We start from the raw sequence: 8,446 nt of genomic DNA on the forward strand, positions 1-8,446 counted from the left end.
AGATCCAGCACTTGAATTCATCTCCCTATCGTCCACAGATGAATGGAGCAGTTGAAGCTGCTAACAAGAACATCAAGAAGATCCTGGCCAAAACGGCTGAAAACTATCGTGACTGGCATGAAAGGTTGCCATTTGCACTAATGGCGTATCGGACTTCCATCCGAACCTCTGTTGGGGCGACACCTTTTTCCTTAGTGTATGGCATGGAAGCAGTCCTGCCCGTCGAAGTAGAGATCCCTTCCCTGCGAGTCTTGTCTCAGGTGGAGTTATCCGAGGCGGAATGGATGCAACAAAGGCATGAGCAGTTGAACCTAATAGATGAGAAGCGATTGAAAGCCATTTGCCACGGTCAAACCTATCAGCAGAGGATAGCTAGATCCTTCAACCAAAAGGTGCGTCCAAGACACTTCGAGGTAAATGACCTAGTCCTAAGGAAGGTACTGCGCGGTCTTTCCTTCCCGGAGGTAAATTTGCCCCAAACTACATTGGTCCATATGTGGTTAAAAAGGTGCTTCCGGAGGTGCCCCGATTCTCGCAGAAATGGATGGTCGTGAGTTCTCCAATCCCGTTAATTCTCGATCTTTGTAAGATGTATTATCCTTGATAAAATCTAACATTTTGCAGCAAAAGTTTTCAAGTGTTTGGTTTATATTTTGAATTGCAAACATTTCATCGATGAATAAATGGTTTCAACCAATTTCAAGTTAAGATGTTTGCATTGGCTTTAATTTCTGCATGGTTATTTTGTCGATCAGTATCATTGACTTCAAAGGAGAAGTCTATTTAGACAATCTGATAACTCATGTGGAATGACTTGAATGTGTCGAATGAGGTACATCGGGATGATGGAAGGCAAGCCCTATCCTATACATAGTCCCATGCACTAATCCCCAGTGAGTTGAGCGGAAAAATTTCATGTCTGTAAGGTAAAGGGTTATCTCGCAAAAGGTACGGCAACCGAAATGACGAGAGGCGGTTCATTTCTCTATCCCAAACACTACAGGTTATCCATTGTTTTGCCACTTTGAGCCTAAACACTTGGAGAAATTCTTTCAAATTACCCCTGTCAAGAATTACCCCACATCGGGGCAAACTGGAGGTAAGTCGGCATCATAAGGTGAAAAATGAATAGAAATTTTCTTGCTCTCACTTGCATCAATCTTCGAGTGTTGCTTTTTTCAGATGAATTCACACGAAATTCAAGTGCCTTAGGATGACGAAGAGCATTTCTTTCTCTATCCTATACACACTTTATCCTTTGCTAAGCCCAATTGAGCCTGCAAATTCGTTTCTTAAAACCAGTTGGTGATCATCCCCCACACTAGGGCAAGGTAAAAGCCATCACTGTCCACGCAGCATATCCGGAGCGTCGATAGAAGACGAAGACCCTGAAAGTCCAAATGTTAATCATTCGGTCAAAACAAGCCAAAGGGTGGCTGGCCAATATATGCATCGTAGACAGTGTGTGTCAAAAGTCAAAAATGAAAAAATGAAAAAAAAAAAATGAAAAACTAGCGGGCATGAAAAAGCAGTGTGCCTGGTAAAAGCAAGGCCAATGCCCGTGAAAAAAAAATGAAGAAAAAGAAGAGAACTTCGGAGTAGAAAATGTTAAGATGTGTCAAAGTTATCCACAGTCTTAAGAAGTCAAGTGATAAGCTCTCGAGGCCAATGGAGCATCTACCGAGGAGACAGTCCCTGGTGAAGAAGAAGACCGGTGACAATGCCAAGATGATCACCAACTTATTCACCCCAATTATACACATTTTGAGCCTAATGATCTATTCATTTCTCAACCCATGAGCCTAGCCTACGTTACGTCCCTTGTAAAGTCTCTTCAGATTAGGGCACTTGAACTAACGAAGGATTCAGATGTTTATAAGCTTAGCTCGAAGAAGTGCGAGCAAGTCCATTTCTATCTCGTTTTGCAGGGTTCTTGACTTGTAAACCCGGAGACGATTGCGGAGTATTGTTCTTTCAATAGCCTTGACTCAAAGAGTCCCCTTTTGCTAAGCCATTGACCAAGCCCATGTTACGGTCCTGACAAAGACCTCTCAGATTGGTAAGGTCGTACCGCTTGCGAGAATACTCGGACCCTTGTCCACATGATGAAGGTGAGATGGAGTGATTCTCATAAATCAGCCTTTTTCAATGAGAATGAGAGAAAGCCCTTTTAGATCGGAAGTCCCTCATTCGGCATTTTCAAGACACCCACTTGTAAGTTCGGATTGTCTTGTCATGATTGTTCCCCAGCGGAGTTTGTAATACCGATTTGACAAAACCATCGTGCATGAAAATCAGTTGAAAATCATAGTGCATGTGTATATGTGTTCTTGACAGTGTGCGAATGCATATTACATGTTACTTAAATCCGTGTCTAACAGGAGACACACCTTCAGAGTTGGAGATATCGCCAGGTAAGTATATCTCTATCCCTAGGATGTCTATGACTATCTAGGTGTCCCTAACCTGTTCGAGCAATCGTCAGGACCCACATTTGATCATTTTTGCGATCTCTAGATGCCTTTGATGATGTTTAGGTGTCTATTGATCAAGCTTTTTCAGGTACCTCTGATGATATCCAAGTACTTTGTCAAGGAACCCTTGAACACTTGGGCTAGCCCCTTTGTTCACCAAATCACAGATTTTCATACAATCTCGAGAAGATTCCCCCGTTACTCACCTATGAGCAGGTATAGGTGAGGCGGCCAAATCTTTGCATATGAGCAGGTATATGTAAAGGTCGGAATTCTCCCCAAATCTCAGGTATTCCCCCGCTACTCGCCTATGAGCAGGTATAGGTGAAGTGGCCAAATCCTTGCATATGAGCAGGTATATGTAAAGGTCGGAATATTCTTTCAACCCCAGGTGTTCCCCCGCTACTCGCTTATGAGCAGGTATAAGTGAGGCGGCCAAATCTTTGCATATGAGCAGGTATATGTAAAGGTCGGAATATCCTCTTGACTTCAAAAGTTCTCCCCGCAATTCACTTATGAGCAGGTATAAGTGAAGCGGCCAAATCTTTGCAAACACCTATGGAGATGTATAGGTAGTTGGTAAAGATCGGAACTGTTCTCACGAATCCAGATGATGATTGGATACGTCGAGCTTTCTTCGTGTGTTTTGACTTAACTGCAGATCACCGAAGTTCATCAACGTATATCAGGCAATACCTATGGAAATGAGCCCAGACATTTGCCAAACAACATACAAAGTCCGAGTCGTGCCTCGAATTGCGCTATCTCACTCCTGTCAGGTAAGTAATTCCAGGTATGTTTTCCACTCATGTTAGCATGCATCATTTCTTAATGCATTTTAAAATGGGACTCATAATCCCGACAAAAACAACATTCATTGCATTTGCATGGTTGAAATTTAGGTATCATTTAGTCTTTGAATGCAACCTCTACGAGCTCACCTTCAAAGAGGGGCAGCTGTTGACACCTAAATTTTGGCGTATCATTTAGTGTAATTTGCATAGAAAATTAGGGATTAAATTTTTAACCCCTAAATAAAAATATTTAAATTGCATAAACATATAGTTTAGGTCCATTTAATTTAATTGCATTTTTGCATCAGATTGGCAGTGGCGAATGAGCTTAAAATTTCATCGAACGAGACTCGGCTCTTTTGGAATGCAAGGGCCGGGAATTACAAGTCAAACGGGCTCGGTTGTTTTAATTTGAGTTTAATTCAGCCCATTATCCTTAATTAATTCAGCCCATTTAAATTAAATTAAAAATCTAAGCCCAAGCCTAAGCCCATTAGGACTAGAGAGCCCATCTAATTGACCTAGATTAGTGTTATATATACATCATTAGGTCAGGATTTAGGGGGGCATAATTTTGAAATTCCAGAGAGCACATTGAGGAAGAAAAAAAATCGTGAGTCCTCAGTGGGTGGCTTGTGTCCTTGCTAGACTCACAATGCAAGCCTCACACAGTCACAACGGTCCAGCCCAAAGAGAGCGACACCGAGGAGATCAAGTGCTTTTCCTGAAGACTTATCAACGAAGGCCAGAGGAAGACTTTTCTCGGTTTAGGATTACTCTTCACCTAAGGTCAAGAAGATTGAGTCAAAGAAAGTCATAGCCAGGTGATCTTGAGTGGAGAAATTCAACCAAAAGGCCTCTTCCTTTTGTGGGCATGCGGTAGTGCCCTTTATGAACAACTACTGTTCTGCTTCCTGCTGATTTGCTGCTGCTCTCTCAAACGAGAACCGAGCCTTCGAGCGTCCAGGAGTGATTCCAGCGAGTTCTCAAAGAATCCAGACCCATCGCTTCGCATCCTGCTGACCTTGTGCCGATTTGCTCTAGCCTTGTCGAGCCCAACGACGCGTGATATTGCTGGATCATCGTGTCTTCCTCTTGCAGCCGTCGACCCTCCATCGAGCCAAGGAGTTTCGTCTCTGTTTTTGCAGGTTTGTCAAAGCCCTACGAACTGTTGTCCCTTGGCAGAACGTCACGACCAGTCACCATAGCCGGCTGAGCATCCGAACCATCATCCGCCGAGGGATACGTTGAGTACCTCCCCCGTCATCGAGCACTCCCCGTCGGCCGTAAGTCATCCACCGAGAGCATAGCCGCGACGCCAACGGCTGCCGCGGCTCGACGAGCAACGCCACCACCGCCGGAGCCGCCCTACCGTGCCGAGCCACCGCGAGCGCCATCCGCCGCCGTTGGCTCCACGTCCGATCTCGATCCGCAAAGCCCGATCCGCATCCGCCGAGTTCGAATTTGGAATTATCCGCAAATTAGGTAATTCAACGTTATCCGATATTTTAGAATATTTAATTTCCTAATATGGGTGTTTGAATATTTCGTGGATATCATTTGGTGGATATTTAGAAATCTTAGGATAATATTCGATATATCCGCAATATTTTTAAATATTCAAAATTAGGAAAACTTGCCTAATTTAGCAACGTATCTGGACGACTATCTGACCTTATCCCTAAGGTTCGATACGCGGCGATACGGAAAATTATTATCTTATCCATAACCACTTGGGTACGATAATGATTTTTATCCGCTTTCCAAATTTGAATAATCGGCTTTCCGTCGATATCTATAACCCTATAGATATGACCGATAGTTTGATTTTTTGTGCCTAATCCGAGTTTGAAACAAATATGGCGGATCGCGTGGACGTTTTGAATGTGGTTGCTATCCTTGTTTATTTAATTGCTTTCCTTTTTCAAATAAATAGAAAAATTCAAAAAAATAGTAATTAGATTTGAATTAGAGTTTTTGCATGTCTAGGAATCCTAAATATATCTAGAAGATAGAGTAGTTATTTAATTTAAATTAGGACTTGAGATGATTTATTTCCTAGTTTAAATTAAGTAATATTCTAATCTTAATAGATTATTCAAAAGGGTTATTTCATTATTTCGAATTTTAACAAAAATCCTAAAAAGAAATCATGCTAGGGTAGATTAAGTCATCATAGTTTGCATGTTAATTTAGGCATTTTTATTATTCCGAATTTAAATTGAGAAAATACCAAAAATAATCATTCGTCCTGTCATTAGAAATAGGTCACGTCGTCGCACGACATATAGTTTGCATGCTAGGTTGCATTAATCGCATGTCATTTTCGCATGTCATTGCATATAGGCTAGATTTCATTTAAATAAGTGAAAATCCAAAAAAAGAAATTGAGTGAATTGCTTGTTAATTAGAAATCATATTAGGGTGTCAATGTGATTTTCTAGCTAACAATGCAGATGCTTACGTTGCTTCCAGGTAAGTAATTCTTCCAAACTTGCAATTTATTTAATGCTTTATGGGTGTTAAATTGGTGGTTTGCGCACTCGCATGAACACCTCACATGTTAGTAACTAAGTTGAAATGGATCCAAACTGCCTGCCAAAATATTTTTGAAAAGAAAAGGTACCGAAAGGGCGTTAGACCTGCATCTAGCGTAATCAAGTCCCCGGGCTTAGAATCTCAGTTCGTAGGAATAAAACATATCTCCCTATGTTTTATTTAGGTTTCTAATCAACCTACCATAAATTGATTAGTGGCGACTCCGAGCATAAAAACTTTTGCATGTTAAAAACTTAAACCCTAAGTTGCGAATTGGTAGGGCTTGGGAGGGCCCGAGTTAGCTTAGTCTTAATAATCCATTAGCCCGAAAAATGAGGAAATTTTTTAGGTCGCGACACATATCATCCACGTATATAATAAAAAAAATTATAAAAAAAAAAAATAAAAAAAATAACACCCAAAACCAAACAAAAAAAACCTAAAAAAAAAAATAAAAAATAATAACAAAATTAAAAAACCCACACACAAGAACAAAAACGAAAAAAAAAAATAAAAAAAAAGGAAAGAAAGAAAAAAAAAAAAAAAACAAGCTTCGCAACCGGAGAGAATGTTGCTTGGTAGTCCACACCATAGGTCTGGGTATATTCCTTTGCTACCAGTCGTGCCTTGTACCTCTCAACTAACACATCTGCTTTGTATTTGACAGTGAAGACCCACTTGCACCCCACTGCCTTCTTCCCCTTCGGCAACTCTACCAATCTCCAGGTCTTATTTTTCTGCAAGGCTTCCATCTCCTCTTTCATTGCTTGAACCCACTTGGGATCCCTCAAGGCTTCTTGTACTCCACTAGGAACTTGAATTGCGGAGACATTGGCCACAAACGCCTTCAAGTGTTCCGACAATCTCCTTGTCGAAACATAATTGGTAATCGGGTACTTTGACCTTCGTTCCTCCACATCTGGTGAGTACCTATTAGGAGCCTTGCCTCGATTGTGTCTGTCGGGCAATTTATAACCAACAACCTCATCAGTATCAACAAGAGAATTATGTGTGATAGGAGAGCTTACCTCAGGAGTATCCTCAGGAGAATGATCGGGTACTAAAGAAGGGATATTTTGAGGAAGAGAGGACTGCTCTTGAGGTTGTTCTTGTGCCTCTTATAACAAAATAGTCTGCTGGTCATCTTCATTAAGAAGTTGCTGCCGTGAGTCAGATGCATCGCTAACCCCTGCCATCAAGCCACCTTCCCACCAATTTACCCTTTCACCATGGATCTCCCCTTGAAAAGTATAATTGGTGGCAGGAAAGAAGAGTTCAGATTCAACAAATGTAACGTCCATAGTCACATGAGTTTTCTTTGTGTCCGGATTGTAGCAGCGATATCCCTTCTGGTGGATTCCATAGCCAAGAAAAACACACTTGACAGCACATGGGTCGAGCTTTGTTCGCTGATTTTTATGCAGATGGACGTAGGCCACACACCCAAACACCTTGGGAGGTAAAGTCAAGACTGAAAGAAGTGAGACATGCGTCGAAAGTGCCTGAAGCGGGGTCTAGAATGCCAATACGCGGGAGGGCATACGATTCATTAGATGCAAGGCAGTAACCACAGCCGCATCCCAAAACCGATTCGGAACCTGCCCACCCACTAGAAGTGCCCTCGCTGTCTCCAGGATATGACGGTTTTTCCGTTCAGCAACACCATTTTGCTAGGGTGTCTGAGTGCAAGAGGTCTCGTGAATTAATCCATGGTCTTGAAAATAACCTGTGAGGTGTTGGTTAATATATTCGCCGCCGTTGTCGCTGCGAAGGATACGGATTTGAGCTCCAAATTGAGTCATGACCATGCGGTGAAATACACGAAAGATTGTCCCTACTTCATCTTTATGTTTCATTAAATATAACCAGGTCATCCTTGTACAGTCATCCACAAAAGTTACAAACCAACAAATTCCAGACATAGTAACAATTGGTGAAGCATCCCACACATCCGAATGTATTAATGAAAAAGGAGTTTGGCTCTTATTAAAACTCAATGGAAAAGAAGCACGATGGCTCTTCGCCAAGATGCAGGTCTCACAATGAAATTCAGAATCTGATAAGCTACTGAACAAATCTGGAAATAATTTCTTTAAATACCCAAAAGAAGGGTGTCCTAAGCGACGGTGCCATAACCAAATTTCTTTCTCCTTAGTAGTAGACTGATTGCGGGTGTAATATGCTCGGCTTTCAGTAAAGTCATCAACAAAGTAGAGTCCCTCCCTCTTAGTACCATGTCCAATAATCTCCTTTGTGAGGATATCCTGAAATAAACAAAAGGAGGGATACATAATAACGCTGCAATTCAATTCAGTAGTGATTTATCCAACAGAGAGCAGTCGGTTAGATAAAGATGGCACTAGCAAAGTGTGAGATAATGATAAAGATGGGGAAAGTTCAACACTGCCAGCCCCCAACACAGGAAAACGACGACCATTGGCATTATATATATGTTGTCTCCTCGGAGCGGTGTTGCGCAAAAGATCATCAGGATGGGGTGTCATGTGATCAGTAGCGCCTGAATCAACAATCCACCCATCTTTACCTCCTGCTTGAGAAGTATTGACAAGCACAAACCCATTGTTACCTGTAAGATCAGAATCAGGTGGAGCGGTGGAGTCTACCTGCGACACCAAAGAT

Source organism: Syzygium oleosum, unplaced genomic scaffold, assembly GCF_021117445.2.
Source record: "Syzygium oleosum isolate NSW1041296 unplaced genomic scaffold, Sole_v2.1 Sole_v2.42, whole genome shotgun sequence".
NCBI classification, from domain to species: Eukaryota; Viridiplantae; Streptophyta; class Magnoliopsida; order Myrtales; family Myrtaceae; genus Syzygium; species Syzygium oleosum.